This window comes from Saimiri boliviensis, chromosome 5, assembly GCF_048565385.1.
Source record: "Saimiri boliviensis isolate mSaiBol1 chromosome 5, mSaiBol1.pri, whole genome shotgun sequence".
Classification (NCBI taxonomy): Eukaryota; Metazoa; Chordata; class Mammalia; order Primates; family Cebidae; genus Saimiri; species Saimiri boliviensis.
Genome location: NC_133453.1, coordinates 70,195,111 through 70,210,991, shown reverse-complemented (window position 1 = coordinate 70,210,991; position 15,881 = coordinate 70,195,111). Strand labels below are relative to the sequence as shown.

The following is a 15,881-nucleotide window of genomic DNA, read 5'->3' as shown; positions in this document are numbered from 1 at the left end:
CCGAGATTGCGCCATTGCACTCCAGCCTGGGTAACAAGAGTGAAACTCTGTCTCAAAAAAAAAAAAAAAGTTAACTTTCATTTCAAGTCTTGTAAAATTTCCTAGCTTTCATAGGTTGCCAATATTTATATTGGGGAATTTGGTCTGCTTCACTTTTTGGCTTGGAGATGAACATTTACTCATAAAATAATTGTTTCCCTCGGCCGGGAACAGTAATCCTAATCACAAGGTCAGCAGTTCAAGACCAGCCTGGCCAATATGGTGAAATCCAATGTCTACTAAAAATACAAAAAATTAGCTGGGCATGCTGACGCATGCCTGTAATCCCAACTACTCTGTAGGCCAAGGCAGGAGAATTGCTTGAACCCAGGAGGCAAAGGCTGTAGAGAGCAGAGATCACACCATTGCACTCCAGCCTGGGCAACAGAGCAAGACTCCACCTCAAAAAAAAAAAAAAAAAAAAAAAGGTTTCTCTCAACCCAAAGTTGTGGTTTTGAGATTTGATACCAATGATGCCCTCCTGAGTTTTACTGCTCTTCCTCTCAAGTTTTTTTCTCACTTATAGGCACATCCAATCCCATGGCTTGCTTGGTGATTTGTAGTATCTCTGCAATGCACCAAAGGGTATTTTTTTTCCATCATCTCTGGATTGCAAATTATAGCCCCCAGTGTGTGGAAATAGCCACTTGCTTCTTTATATCTGTAGTGCAATTACAAAAACAATAGGTTCAGGATCTATTCCTATGTTTTCCAGGTCTTCTAGACTTAGCCATGATATTGGTTTACTTTATCAACTTCATCATCCTAAGAGGCCACAATAGGCAGAGTTAGAAAGCAGCAACAGTACATTCACATCTCTGTGAGTAGCACCAAGGAGGGTGCACCCTGAAAATTGTCACTGTAGCCAAGCAATAAAAATTACACCACAATACATTTTAATATGAAATAAATTCAACTTCTATTAATTTGTGCTACTTTCATCTTAGCTTTTAATATAGGCATTAATATCTACATCAGCCAGGTCAGGCATGGTGGCTCATGCCTGTAATCTTAGCACTTTGGTAGGCCGAGGCTCAGGAGTTTGGAACCAGCCTGGCCAACATGGTGAAATCCCCTCTCTACTAAAAAATACCAAAAAAAAATTAGCCAATGTGGTGGCACATGCCTGTAATCCCAGCTACTCGGGAGGCTGAGGCAGGAGAATCACTTGAATCCAGGAGGTGGAGATTGCAGTGAGCCAAGATTGCACCACTGCACCCCAGCCTGGGCAACACAGCAAGACTTTGTCTCAAAAACAAAACAAAACAAAACAAAACTGGGATTCCTTCCTTGGATCCCCTCCCATGGCAGTGTGGGAGCTCTAAAAAAAAAAAGAAAGAAAAAGAAAAGAAAAAAAAATTACACCAGTCAAACATGATCCTCAGTCAAAAATATGTCATTAACAAAAAGCACTTGGCACATAACAGATGATTGAAAAATGTCCGTCCTCCCCACCCCCTATTTTTTTCTAAAATCTCAGCTGTGGGCCAGGCGCGGTAGCTCATGCCTGTAATCCCAGCACTTTGGGAGGCCGAGATGGGTGGATCACGAGGTCAGGAGTTCAAGACCAGCCTGGCCAACATGGTGAAACCCCATCTCTATATTAAAAAAATAAAAAATAAAAAAAATTTCAGCTGTGGTAATACTTAGTTGTCCCCCCATCCACCCTTCAGGGGGGTGGGGTGTAAAGAACGCTTAATATAAACAAGAGACCCTCCCCTGCAAAAAAGCTCCTTATGTACTTGCCTACCCCCCACGTTTGCAGCTCCAAAGGAAAAGCTGCTCTATTCAGTTTTGTTTTCCCACCAGTGAGGCAAGCCTTCTTTCCACACTATGACGACATAAATTACCAACACCAGGTGAAGCCTGATCCCTGCAACAATGGTTGCTGAAAGGCAGTGTCTTCAGGGGACATTAATATCAGACTTTGAAGACATAATCTACATGAAAAATTTAACCCCACAGGAATATTAACCATAAACCCCGCAAAAAGGAAAAAAACCTTGAACGTCGTGGCCAGAACACCAACAGACTAGGGCTCCATGGTGGCGGCTGCATGATTGGCAGAGCCTGTGGGAGTCCACCATCATCTGTCCATCTGTCCAGTAGTTCATGCCTCCATGCTCAGACAACTGCCTGCCCCCAACCCCATGTCTGCAACAAATGCTGCCAATGCAGCAAGTACAATTGGGGAGCACCAAGTCACTCCCAGTGGACACATCTAGCTTCTGGATGCTCACGTCCTAACAGCTGGCACCCCACACTTTTTTTAAAAACAGATTTACTTAGATTTAATTTACATTCCATAAAATTCACCCATTTAAAGTATACTATTCAATGGCATTTTAGTATAGTCAGAGAGTTGAAAAACTATTGCTAACATTTTAGAACATTTTCAAAACTCCAAAAAGAAACACTGAAACCATTAGCAGTCACTCCCCATGTCTCCCTCACCCGCTCCTGTCCTCCAATACCCTTGACTACCACTAATCCCAGACAGTAATTTTGTACAGCACTGATTCAGGTTGCTTGGATCAACCGATAATAGATCTGAGATGAAGGTAATCTGAATGCACAGCGTAGAAGGGGTTTTTAAAATGTGAGAAAAACATAGTAACATAGAAATGAAACAGCATGATTTATGTCATTGCCTTCCAGTCAAAAACCACCAGAAACATACATATAATTAAACAAAGTTGTGTTTATTGACTGGTTGCAATGAAGTAAACTGTACCCTAAGAGGTGTCTCCCTAAGAAGGTGTTAGAAAGAGATCATAATAATATTTAGTCTTGGCCAGGCACAGTGGCTTACACCTGTAATCCCAGCACTTTGGAAGACCGAGACAGGTGGATCACTTGAAGTCAAGAGTTCAAGACTACCCTGGCCAACGTAGTGAAATGCTTTCTCTACTAAAAATACAAAAATTAGCCAGGCATGATGGCCCATGCTTGTACTCCCAGCTACTTGGGAGGCTGAGGCGGGAGGACCACTTGAATCCTGGAGGTGGAGGTTGCAATTAGCCAAGATTGTACCACTGCACTCCAGCCTGGGCAACAGAGCTGACTCTTGTCTCAAAAACAAAAACAAAAAAAAAGTATTTAGCATGTATTAAGTGATTTTCGAGAGTTTTAGAATGGTTTCTCTAGATTGGATGCTGTGAGTAAGCAAGGGTAATTCTATTCTAATAATCTTGACCTAGACGGCAGGAAGAATGAAGTGAGGTTAAAACTGTAATGATAAAGAAACAGCAGCTATTCATACTAGCAAGAATAAATGGATGTTTGGTCATTTTTTTTTTTAAGACGGGGTTTCACCATGTCAGTCAGGCTGGTCTTGAACTCCTGACCTCAGGTGATCTGCCCGCCTTGGCCTCCAAGGTGCTTGGATTACAGGTGTGAGCCACTACACCTGGCCTGTTTGCTCATTTTTATGGTTTGTACAATGTTCTTGTTTCCTTTTGTTGTTGTTGTTTTGAGACAGTCTCACTCTGTGGCCCAGGCTGGAGTGCAGTGTTACAATCTCGGCTCACTGCAATCTCTGCTGCTCAGTTTCAAGCAATTCTCCTGCCTCAGCCTCCCAAGTAGCTGGGATTACAGGTGCCCACCACCACATCCAGCTAATTTTTAATTTTTTTTTTTTTTAGTAGAGGTGGGGTTTCATCATCTTGCCAGGCTGGTCTTGAACTTCTGACTTCGTGATCCACCCACGTCAGCCTCCAAATGTGCTGGGATTACAGGCGTGAGCCCCTGCACCTGGCCTATACCACATTTATTTATCCATTAATCTGCTGATGAACACTTAGGTTGCTTCCAAATCTTAGCTGTTGTAAACAGTGCTGCAACAAGTATAAGAGATCCCTACATGTCTCTTTGATATGCTGATTTCCTTTCTTTGGGGTTATATACCCAGCAGCAAGATAGTATAGGTTAGATGTTCACTTTGTAAATAAATGTATTAAGCTTATTTATGATTTATGAATGTATGCTAAATTTTAATTTAAAATCTTACCTTAAAAAAAGGCTGGCCAGATGTGGTGGCTCATGCTTGTCATCCCAGCACTTTGGGAGGCTGGGGTGGGCAGCTGAGTTGAGCCCAGGAGTTGGAGACAAGCCTGGGCAACATGGCAAAACCTCATCTCTACAAAGAAATGCAAAACAAATTAGCCAGGTGTGCTAGCATGCACCTGTAGTCCCAGCTGCCTGGGAGGCTGAGGTGGGAAGATCACCTGAGCCTGATAGTGATCAAGCCACTGTACTCCAGCCTGGGCAAAAGAGTGAGACCAAGCCGGGCGCGGTGGCTCAAGCCTGTAATCCCAGCACTTTGGGAGGCTGAGGCGGGTGGATCACGAGGTCAAGAGATCAAGACCATCATGGTCAACATGGCGAAACCCCGTCTCTACTAAAAATACAAAAAATTAGCTGGGCATGGTGGTGCGTGCCTATAATCCCAGCTACTCAGGAGGCTGAGGCAGGAGAATTGCCTGAACCCAGGAGACGGAGGTTGCGGTGAGCCGAGCTCGTGCCATTGCACTCCAGCCTGGGTAACAAGAGCGAAACTCCGTCTCAAAAAAAAAAAAAAAAAAAAGAGTGAGACCATGTCAGAACAAATGAAAGAAAGAAAGGAAGGAAAAGAAAGAAAGGAAAGAGAGCAAAAGAAAGAAAGAAGAAAAGAAAAAAAGTCATGTAAAGTAAGTCAAAGACTAACTAAAGCCATACTGGGAAATCTGTTTTGATGATTGTAAAAATATTTTTGTTAACAACGTTTTTTTTAGATGGAATCTCCATCAGCTGCGAGGCTGGAGTACAAGTGGCATGATCTCGGCTCACTGCAAGCACTGTCTCTTGGATTCAAATGATTCTCCTGTCTCAGCCTCCCGAGTAGCTGGGATTACAAGCATCCACCATCATGCCTGGTTAATTTTTGTATTTTAGTAGAGATGGGGTTTCACCATGTTGGCCAGACTGGTCTTGGACCCGACCTCAGGTGATCCACCCACCTCGGCCTCCCAAAGTGTTAGGATTATAGGTGTGACCTCTGTGCCTGGAGTTTTTGTTTATAATTTTTTATTTGCTATTAAAAGTGATGTTAAGCAGCTGGGCGCGGTGGCTCACGCCTGTAATCCCAGCACTTTGGGAGGTCGAGACGGGTGGATCATGAGGTCAAGACATGGAGACCATCCTGGTCAACATGGCAAAACCCCGTCTCTACTAAAAATACAAAACAGTAGCTGGGCATGGTGGTGTGTGCCTGTAATCCCAGCTACTCAGGAGGCTGAGGCAGGAGAATTGCCTGAACCCAGGAGGCGGAGGTTGCGGTGAGCCGAGATAGCGCCATTGCACTTCGGCCTGGGTAACGAGTGAAACTCCATCTCAAAAATAAATAAATAAATAAATAAAATAAAAATAAATAAAAGTGATGTTAAGTAAAGTGACCTAAGAGTGCTGGAGTCTAGAAATATTTCAAAACACTACAACATCATAGTGAATCTTGTATCTTCCCACAATGTTGAATGGTCACACAAACTAATTATGCAAATAACCCTCTTTTAATGTGGTATGTGGTCCGGACTGGCAATTTTCTACTAAGTAGCTTTTGACTTCTTTCTGGGCACATGCCAAGATTACATTCCCCAGAATCCTGTAACTGAGTTTTGCCCTGTGATTTTGTTCTCACTGATGGAATTAGAGCCAAAGTGGCATGTGCTGTTCTCTGGTTTAGGATTAAAATATTGCCTCTTCTTTCCTCTTCCTGTCACCTGAAACCCAAAGCAAAACACTCTAATCTTTTAGTGATAAGGCCCTGGGGTATGTTGTAATAACATAATGGGAGGAACTCACATCCCTGAATGTATTAGTCAGGGTTCTCTAGAGGGAGAGAACTAATAGATGTATATATAAAGGAGAGTATATTGAGAAATACTGACTCACACAATCACAAGGTGAGGTCCAACAATAAGCCATCTGCAAGCTAAGGAGCAAGGAAGCCAGTCTGAGTCCCAAAGCTGAAGAACTTGAGGGCAGGAAGCATCCAGCATGGGAGAAAGATACAGACTAGAAGACTAAATCAGTCCAGTCTTTCCAGGTTCTTCTGCCTGCTTTTTTTTTTTTTTTTTTTTTTTTTTTTTTTTTTTTTTTTTTTTGAGACGGAGTTTCGCTGTTACCCAGGCTGGAGTGCAATGGCGCGATCTCGGCTCACCGCAACCTCCGCCTCCTGGATTCAGGCAATTCTCCTGCCTCAGGCTCCTGAGTAGCTGGGATTACAGGCACGCGCCACCATGCCCAGCTAATTTTTTGTATTTTTAGTAGAGACGGGGTTTCACCATGTTGACCAGGAAGGTCTCGATCTCTTGACCTCGTGATCCACCCGCCTCGGCCTCCCAAAGTGCTGGGATTACAGGCTTGAGCCACCGCGCCCGGCCTTAATTTGACATACTTTTGTCTTGGTGTTGATTTTCTGCTCGCTCGGGTGCTACATATTCATACCAGAATCGCTACCTACCTCCCCTCCCCCCCAAACAGCAATGGTTATTTCTAACATAATCCGGGGACCCTTGCCCCTCAAAATAAATAATATATGCCATATTTTCTTAGAAGGCACTGGATTTGGCATCAAAATATTTGTCTTGGTATTCAGGAAACTGTGTTTGAGGAGGCACTTATCTTTCCTGAGCCTCAATTTCTTTATCTGTAAAACAACAAAGAACATCAAAGCTCTTTGTAATTTCTTCCTCTTTCCTCAAATAACACTTTGTTCATCACCGCGTTTTTAGAACTTGTATCACAGCGTTAAGTGGAAGCTTAACTGGAAGCTCCATGAAGCTAGGCCTTCCTTTCTAATAACCTGGCGTAATATCAACAAATGTTTATTAAATGAGGCACTTGACTTCACGAAGGATATGGCATTTTAACTGTTATAAGCGTTCCCAGTCAACCCACCCACAAAGCATTACATTACTTATAACCTTTGGTATTTAAAAGGCACCAAAATCCTAGCAGTCCCGGGAGGGCGTGGTGACGCAAGCAGGTGAACGCTGGCAGATGCCGTCAACCCACTCCTGACGCACTTCCGGTGCGACGCTGTCCCTCCACGCCAGGACTGAGTTGTCGGGGAGGGAGGCGGTTAGCGGGCTTTAGCGCCTATTCTGGCGGCGGTAGATTTGAAGCGCTTCAAAGGACCGGACCCAGAGAAGAGGAAACTCTACCGGTGCAGGTAAGTGGCGTGAGACTCTTCTTGTTTTGGTGGCGTCATTTCAGTACTCCCGGGGTACGAAAGCGGGAAGGGCCTGGGGAGAGGGGCGGAGCCGGCGCGGTGGCCCGGCCGTGTTAACCGTCTTTCCTCTGAGATATCGGGCTGTTAGGGCCCAGAGAAGGTCCCTGAGGGCCGCAGCAGTGGCTTTGCCGTTGTTGCAGTAGAAGGCTTGCAGTCGGGTCCTGGGAACGGTCCTTCCTCTGCCAGCCCCCGCCCTCCCTACTCAGGCGCACACCTCCCTCACTGACGCATTTTGCCGCACAAGCTGCAACATGGCGGCAGCGGCTGCGGCCTGAACTCTAGGAAGCCAGGTTGATTTTTAAAGCTTCAAAATCCTAAGACTGAGCACTGCTGCGGGGTAGGTGGCGGGGCTGGTGGGGAAGGAGAAGATACAGCCTGACGTCCTGTCAGGCTAGAGTTGGAGAGTGACGGATGAAGAGCCTGAATCACAGAGATTAAATTGAAGACTAGCTTTCCTCCTCTTTCGACCTTTTCCTCTCACAGCATAGTGGCTGTCGTGCAGTTAAGTGGCACAGGCCACTTTGTTAAGCATTCTCTTAAAACTCAAGTTCAGGGTCTTACCTGAGCTCTTGCGAAGTTCTCCCATGTTTTGGAGGAGCTGTGAGCCGCGCAGGCCTTTTAGAAGGAGGTAATTACTCTCTGGGAGGAAGGTGATGATTTTTTGGAGCACTGTATGAAGGGGAAGTATGCTAATTTGGTTCATGTTTAGTCTTAAGGAGCAAAGTCTAGATCTGCTGGCGAGAAATACGCACAGTCGTTTTGGAAATGTTATAAAAGCCTCATTTTGTGCATTGATTTTAATTTCTTCCCACAATAGCACTTTCTGTGTATAACCAAAATTTTACGGTAGTGAAAACAAAAACAGCAGTATTTGCTTTTGTAGTTTGGTGTTAGCATAGTTGTCCAAAGAACAATTAGATGTCTTAGAAATTAAGGGGTCCCATATTAACTCTCAGTAGTTAAAACCAGGGGGGGGAAGTGTGTTTGTGTGTCAATCACACACACGTTTTTGTATTTGTGTATTCCCATTTGATAACAGGGTGGCCAGTAATTACTATTCAGAACAAAGATGCGGGGGAGGGGATTGAACGCTTTATAAATTTTGAATCGTGCCATAAAATCCAGAAAAGATGTAGACATTTAGAATGGCTGCTTCTCTCATGTTTTTAATATATCCTGAAAATTTACTCGTTTTAGCACTCCTCCTTTTTTACGTTAATCAATAGGGACTGAATTCTTTTCTGTAACCATTACGTGGTTCTGGGTCTTAAACAGAGCTCATCGTACATTGTTTCACTATTTCTTTCTTTATTTCTTTCTTAATTTTTTTGGGACGGAGTTTTGCTGTTGTTGCCCAGGCTGCGATCTTGGCCCTCCGCCTTCCTCAGCCTCCTGCCACTACACCCAGCTAATTTTTGGTATTTTTAGTAGAGACAGGGTTTCACTATGTTGGCCAGGCTGGTCTCAAACTCCTGACCTCAGGTGATCCGCCCGCCTCGGCTATTTCTTTATGATTCAGAATTACTGATGCTCTGAGATCCTGTAGGGATTCTGCGCATTTGAATGATTACGTTTCCTTCTTAAGGCTTTTGTCTTCTCTGCAGGTTGTCAGGGTTGTCTTCCCCTGCTATTAGGAGTATATAAGTATGTAAACTTCCTAGGTTAGAAAATTTGGATTTTCTGTCTCAATCATCTTTCTGAGCTTCAGTTTCTTTACCTACTTGCAAAATGGCATTTTGATCTCCAGCTCCCGTCAGGTATGGGCTTGAAAATCAAATACTCATGTTTGGTAAAATTGTGTGTGTAATTGGCTTTCATTAATTTAGTGGTTCCTTTATGAGTGAAGAGTGTTCATTACATTTATTTTTTTATTTATTTATTTATTTATTTTTTTTTTTTTGAGACGGAGTTTCGCTCTTGTTACCCAGGCTGGAGTGCAATGGCGCGATCTCGGCTCACCGCAACCTCCGCCTCCTGGGTTCAGGCAATTCTCCTGCCTCAGCCTCCTGAGTGGCTGGGATTACAGGCACGCGCCACCATGCCCAGCTGATTTTTTGTATTTTTAGTAGAGACGGGGTTTCACCATGTTGACCGGGATGGTCTCGATCTCTTGACCTCGTGATCCACCCGCCTCGGCCTCCCAAAGTGCTGGGATTACAGGCGTGAGCCACCGCGCCCGGTCCATTACATTTATTTTTAACCATATACTCGATGTATTGTCGTACTTACTGTGGTCTTGCAGTATTGGTGGCCTCTACATATTTTTGATATTTTGCCTTAAATTAGATTTTCTGTGAGGCAGCACTGTATTAAGATAAAGTGCTTTTAATTTTAAAAAATTTAAGTTAATTTTTATTTTTTATTTTTTGAGACAGAGTCTCCCTCTGTCTCCCAGGCTGGGGTACAGTGGTGCGATCTTGGCTCACTGCAGCCTCTACCTCCAGGGTTCAGGCAATTCTCCTGACTCAGCCTCCCAAGTAGCTGGGATTACAGGTGCATGCCACCATGCCTGGCTAATTTTTGTATCTTCTTTTAGTAGAGATGGGGTTTCGCCATGTTGGTCAGGCTGGTATTGAACTGCTGACCTGGGATTACAGGTTTGTGCCAACATGCCTGGCTAATTTTTGTATTTTTTTTTTTTTTTTTTTTTTTTTTTTTTTTTAGTAGAGATGGGGTTTCACCATGTTGGTCAGGCTGGTCTTGAACTGCTGACCTTGTGATCTGCCCATCTCAGCCTCCCAAAGTGCTGAGATTACAGGCATGAGCCACTGCGCCTGGCTTAAAATTAATTTCTTAATTTTAAGAAATTAAAAGCACTTTATTAGAAGTGCTTTAATAGAAACACTTTATCTCTCTATTACGAATGTGCTTCTATTAGGACATTATCTGGGGTTAATTCTTTAAATAGTAGTTGCCCCTTTTAGTTTGGTATTTTTCCTTCTTATTAGTTTATATATAGAATATTTAAACATAATTATAGCATTTTCTATTTTTAGTATCCCAGTGTACAAGATGTCATGAAGGAATCGGTAGATAATTAATTCAAGTGATCTGAAGAGTTTGTTGCAAGTCTTTCTGCTGCATTATTGCATTACCTGCTTTTTACTTTTATTTATTTTTATTTTTTAATTTTTTTCAGACAGAGTTTTACTCTGTCTCCTGGGCTGGAGTGCAGTGGCATGATCTCAGCTCACTGCATGCAACCTCCACCTCCTGAGTTCAAGCGATTCTCGTGCTCCGGCCTCCCGAGTAGCTGGGATTACAGGCCCCACCACCACACCCGGCTAATTTTTGTATTTTTAGTAGAGATGGGGTTTCAATATGTTGGCTACGCTGGTCTCGAACTCCTGACCTCAAGTGATCTGTCTGCCTTGGCCTTCCAAAGTGCTGAGATTACAGGTGTGAACCACTGTGCCAGGCCTGCTTTTTGTTTTTTGCTTTTAATATTAGCACTAAACTTCATTTCTTTTCTTTTCTTTTTTTTTTTTCCTTTTTTAGAGACAGGGTTTCACCATGTTGGTCAGGCTGCTCTCAAACTCCTGACCTCAGGTGATCCGCCTGTCTCAGCCTCCCAAAGTGCTGGGATTACACGGGTTAGCCACTGCACCCGGCCTTAAACTTCAATTCCCTCTCTCTCTTTTTTTTTTCTAAATAGTAGAGATGAGGTTTCACCATGTTGGCCAGGATGGTCTCCATCTCTTGACCTCGTGATCCGCCCGCCTTGGCCTCCCAAAGTGCTGGGATTACAGGCATGAGCCACTGCGCCTGGCCTTAAACTTCAGTTTTCCTGTTGCTTAAGTGTCAGCAATTTTTCCCTGGTTTAATGCATAAATGGTCTCCGTAAGAACTCAGGGTATTTTTATTTCTGTAGGACAAAACTTAAATCTTGAAATTTACTACAGACTGTTGTTAATTGGCAGTTTTTTTACTTTTAGCAACAGACAAGAAAACTTTTGAACTTTGTTTTAGAATGGTGGCTTAAAATGATCACACACTTTTTGATATTTGTATAACAGTTATAAATGTAAACATCAGGCCGGGCGCGGTGGCTCAAGCCTGTAATCCCAGCACTTTGGGAGGCCGAGGCAGGTGGATCACAAGGTCGAGAGATCGAGACCATCCTGGTCAACAAGGTGAAACCCCGTCTCTACTAAAAATACAAAAAGTTAGCTGGGCATGGTGGTGCGTGCCTGTAATCCCAGCTACTTAGGAGGCTGAGGCAGGAGAATTGCCTGAGCCCAGGAGGCGGAGGTTGCGGTGAGCCGAGATCGCGCCATTGCACTCCAGCCTGGGTAACGAGAGCGAAACTCCGTCTCAAAAAAAAAAAATAAATAAATAAATAAAATAAATGTAAACATCAATCTTTTATATTAAAATGATTTTAAAAACATGAATGATTCCTAGTTTTAAAAATGAAGCGTGTGTGTGTGTGTGTGTGTGTACTAAGCTGTTAGTTATTATGTACATTTTAGCTTAAGGTTTATTTATAATTAAACCATTGAATTATGTTTATATCATGAAAAGTATAATTAAGCCATTATGTGGAATATTTTTAGTAAGTCAACCAGTTTTTACAGTGAAGTTGTAGAAAGTACTAAACCAGAACTTTTGCTTTTTTCCATATGTCATCTTGAGTCAGTCATTTCATCTCTCTTGTTATCTTGTTCTTGATCTATAAAATCAGAAGATTGGACAAGATTATCTCTTAAAGTTCCTGGAAACCCGAAATGTCCTTATTTTTTTACAGAGGAATTACTGGATTGAATAATGGGGTTAGAACTATGTGTATAGCTCTAAAAATAGTGCAGGTAACTTTTTTTTTTTTTGACTTTAGTAAATTTATTATTATAAAAACTTAGGTAATTGCCAAGTAAAACATTAGCGGTATTAGCCAAGATTTCCCAGTTAGTATTTACTTTTGTAGTTTGGTACTAAACTAAGTTGTATTAATTTTTATGTCTCTCAGATCGTGTATATATGATAAGTATATAATATACTTATTTAACACTGCATTAGGCAACATTGTGGGTTATCTCTGTAAGTTTTCTAAAGGATTTAAGAATTTCAGAAGTGTCTATACACTGTTAGTCATGTTGCTACCAGTGCATTGGTTTGCATCTGGGTGGTTTGTGTCCGTCAGAAACATCAACGTTTGGGACACTATATGAAATGGCCTAATTGACTTTCCTGACACCTCAGAATGTTAGCTTGTTTTTACTTTATTCATTAGCAACTTGCTATTTGTAAATGTACTCAAATGTTTTTGAAGCAGTGCATTTTCTTTTTTTTTTTACACAGAGTCTCGCTCTGTCGCCCAGGCTGGAGTGCAGTGGCATGATCTCAGCTCACTGCAACCTCCACCTCCCGGGTTCAAGCTATTCTCCTGCCTCAGCCTCCCGAGTAGCTAGGAGTACAAGGCCTGTGCTACCACACCCAACCAGGTTTTGTATTTTTAGTAGAGACAGGTTTCATTTTTGGTCTCTTGACCTCATCATCTGCCTGCCTCGGCCTCCCAAAGTGCTGGGATTACAGGCGTGAGCCACCACGCCCAGCCTGAAGGAGTACATTTTCATTTCTCATTTGATCTATGTGAATTACATGAGGATTAGGCTAAAGAGACTGTGATAGGAATGTTAAAACTACTTTCCGTGAAAGTAATATGAAAGATCTGCTATAGTTTTAATTAATTCAACTTACATGATTTCACTTAGAGGTGGAAATCTTGTATATAAATTGTCTCCTGATTGATCAAATTTAGTGGATAAGTATAAAACTTCTTTGTTTCTTGGTGGTAAACTGAAGTGGATTCTTGTTGTGTGTGTGTGTGTGTATGTATATGTGTTTTTCCTGAGAGGGAGTTTTGCTCTTGTTGCTCAGCGTGGAGTCCCATGGCACGGTCTCAGCTGACTACAACCTCCGCCTTCTTGGTTCAAGCAATTCTCCTGCCTTGGCCTCCTGAGTAGCTGGGATTACAGGCATGTTCCACCACGCCTGGCTAATTTTTAAATTTTTATAAAATATACAACATGAAGTTTCTCCATGTTGGCCAGGCTGATCTTGAACTCCTGATCTCAGGTAATCCGCCTCCCAAATTGCTGATATTACAGGCGTGAACCACTGCACCCAGCCGGGTTTTTTGTTTTTGTCTTTGTTTTTGTTTTTAAAGGAAACAAAACTGTTATAATTTAGGGAATGTGTTCTGTTTCAGTTGTGGAGGAGGCAGAGAGGATGATTGCTGGTGGTAGGCTCTGGGAGAATTTACTGACTACAGATATATATATATGCAATACCCCCATGTAAGAAGCAAGCAAGTACATATAATTGGATAGGCACCAGATTACAATAGAGTCTAGTTCTGCTTATGCCTCAGTTAACATTCTTTCTGTTTGATAATGTCACTGTGCTTGGTGTTGAAGATAAAAAGATTTCTCAGCCAGGTGCGGTGGCTCACACTTGTAATCTCAGCACTTTGGGAGGCCAAGGTGGGTGGATCCTGAGGCCAGGAGATTGAGAACATCCTGTCCAACATGGTGAAACTTCATGTTTACTAAAATTCAAAAAATTAGCCAGGCATGGTGGTGCACACTTGTAGTTCCAGCTGCTTAGGAGGCTGAGACAGGGGAATAATTTGAACCCGGGAGGCAGAGGTTGCAGTGAGCCAAGATCATGCCACTGCACTCCAGGCTGGCAACAAAGCAAGACTCTGCCTCAAAAAAAAAAAAAAAAAAAAAAAGATTTCAGATTGGTGGAGTTTATAAACAAGTTTATTATAAGAAAATAATATTTAACAAGGGAGGGGCCTTTAAACCTCAAGAGAGTCAGAGTGAAGTTCCCAGAGAGAACTCTGGCTACCTAATTACCTGCCAAAGTTGCCATCTTCAAGGACACATGGGAATCAGGGATAAGCATCTGAAGGGGCAGAGACTTGCTTGGCATCTTAATAGTTAAAAATAATTTACTCAGAGTAGGCAGTATACCTAAAAAAATTTTGAAAAATTAGCTGGAGGTAGTGGCTTGCACCTGTAGTCTCAACTACTTGGGATGCTGAGGTGGGAGGATTGCTTGAGCCACAGTACTCCAGGCTGAGGTGAACTGTGATCTCACCACTGTACTCCAGCCTGAGCGACAGAGCTAGACTCTGTCTTTAAAAAATAGCAAGAATTGGCCGTGCGCTGTGGCTCACACCTGTAATCCCAGCAGCTTGGGAGACTGAGGTGGGCAGATCATCTGAGGTCAGGAGTTCAAGACCAGCCTGACCAACATGGTGAAACCCTGTCTCTACTAAAAGTACAAAAATTAGCCAGGCGTGATGGCATGCGCCTGTAATCCCAGCTACTCAGGAGGCTGAGGCAGGAGAATTGCTTGAACCTGGGAGGCAGAAGTTGCAGTGAGCTGAGATTGTGCCGTTGCACTCCAGCCTGGATGACAGAGGGAGACTTGGTCTCAAAAAAAGAATTTACTTTGTATTCTTTCTAGAGTGGAAACTCAGTGCTATTCTGACTTCCTCATAATGTGTGAAACTTCCAAATAACTTTTAAATATAGTAAAGTCACTGTATGTCTAAGTACAAATGCCGTATCCACTACAATATATTTTAATAATTAGTTGCCTATATTTTTGTTCTCTTTTTTATTTAGTCACAGAAAAATTTAAGTCTGGATTTTATATGTTGTTCATTCAGACTAAACAAATTTGCAGCAAACCCACAAGTAGTTTGTGGGCACAAACTACTATGAAAACTTCAATTATATTCTAGTATTTTTAGGCAATTCATGAATTTTTTTTTTTTTTTTTTTTTGGCCTCCCTGTGTGCTGGGACTGCAGGTGTGAGCCATCACACCCAGCAGTTTTATTCATATATACATACTGTTTTGAGATGGAGTCTTGCTTTATCTCCTAGGCTGGAATGAAGTTGTGTGATCTTGGCCCACTGCAACCTCCGCCTCCAGGGTTCAAGCGATTCTCCACTTCTCCTGACCACGTAGCTGGGATTACAGATGCCCAACACCACACCCAGCTTAATGTTTGTATTTTTAGTACAGATGGGGTTTTGCCATGTTGTCCAGGCTGGTCTTGGGTCTTGAACTCTGGACCTCAAGTGGTCCACCCGCCTCAAAGTGCTGGGATTATAGGCGTGAGCCACTGCTTAGCCTATTCATTTTTATAATAGTTTTTTCAGTGTCTTAAAAGTTACTCTTAATTTTTGTGGGTATAACAGGTATATTTATGGATTACGTGAGATATTTTAATACAGGCATGCAATGCATAATAATCACTTTAGGCAAAATGGGGCATCCATCTCCTCAAGCATTTATGCTTTTTGTTACAAATTACCACTTATATTCTTTGTTTTTAAATATACGATTGAATTATTTTTGACTATCATCAGTCACCCATTGTGCAAGCAAATACTAGGTCTTACTCTTAACTATTTTTTTGGACCCATTAAACATCCTTACTCCCACCCCTACTAACCTCTAAAGTGTCTAGTAACTGTCTCTCTAGTCTCTTTATTTCCAAGAGTTCAATTGTTTTATTTATTTTTTATTTATTTTTATTTTTTTGAGACGGA

At 42.4% G+C, this 15,881-nt stretch overlaps 2 protein-coding genes across 5 annotated transcripts in view; one reads left to right on the top strand and one right to left on the bottom strand.

Moving 5' to 3' along the window:
• FASTKD1 (FAST kinase domains 1) overlaps nt 1–7,079 on the bottom strand; it is a 69,381-nt gene extending 62,302 nt beyond the window's left edge. Inside the window, exons 1-2 of the mRNA XM_074399520.1 lie at nt 7,002–7,079; nt 4,049–4,177 (exon numbers count right to left, since the gene is read on the bottom strand). The gene's annotated coding sequence lies outside the window, so the exon portion shown is untranslated. The remainder of the gene's footprint in view (nt 1–4,048; nt 4,178–7,001) is intronic.
• Nucleotides 7,080–7,125: 46 nt separating this feature from the next.
• Nucleotides 7,126–15,881, top strand: part of PPIG (peptidylprolyl isomerase G) — a 54,924-nt gene continuing 46,168 nt past the window's right edge. For 2 of the 4 annotated variants that reach the window (XM_010352308.3, XM_074399521.1), the window contains exon 1: nt 7,126–7,249. The gene's annotated coding sequence lies outside the window, so the exon portion shown is untranslated. The other 2 variants (XM_074399522.1, XM_010352311.3) reach the window with 2 other exon arrangements.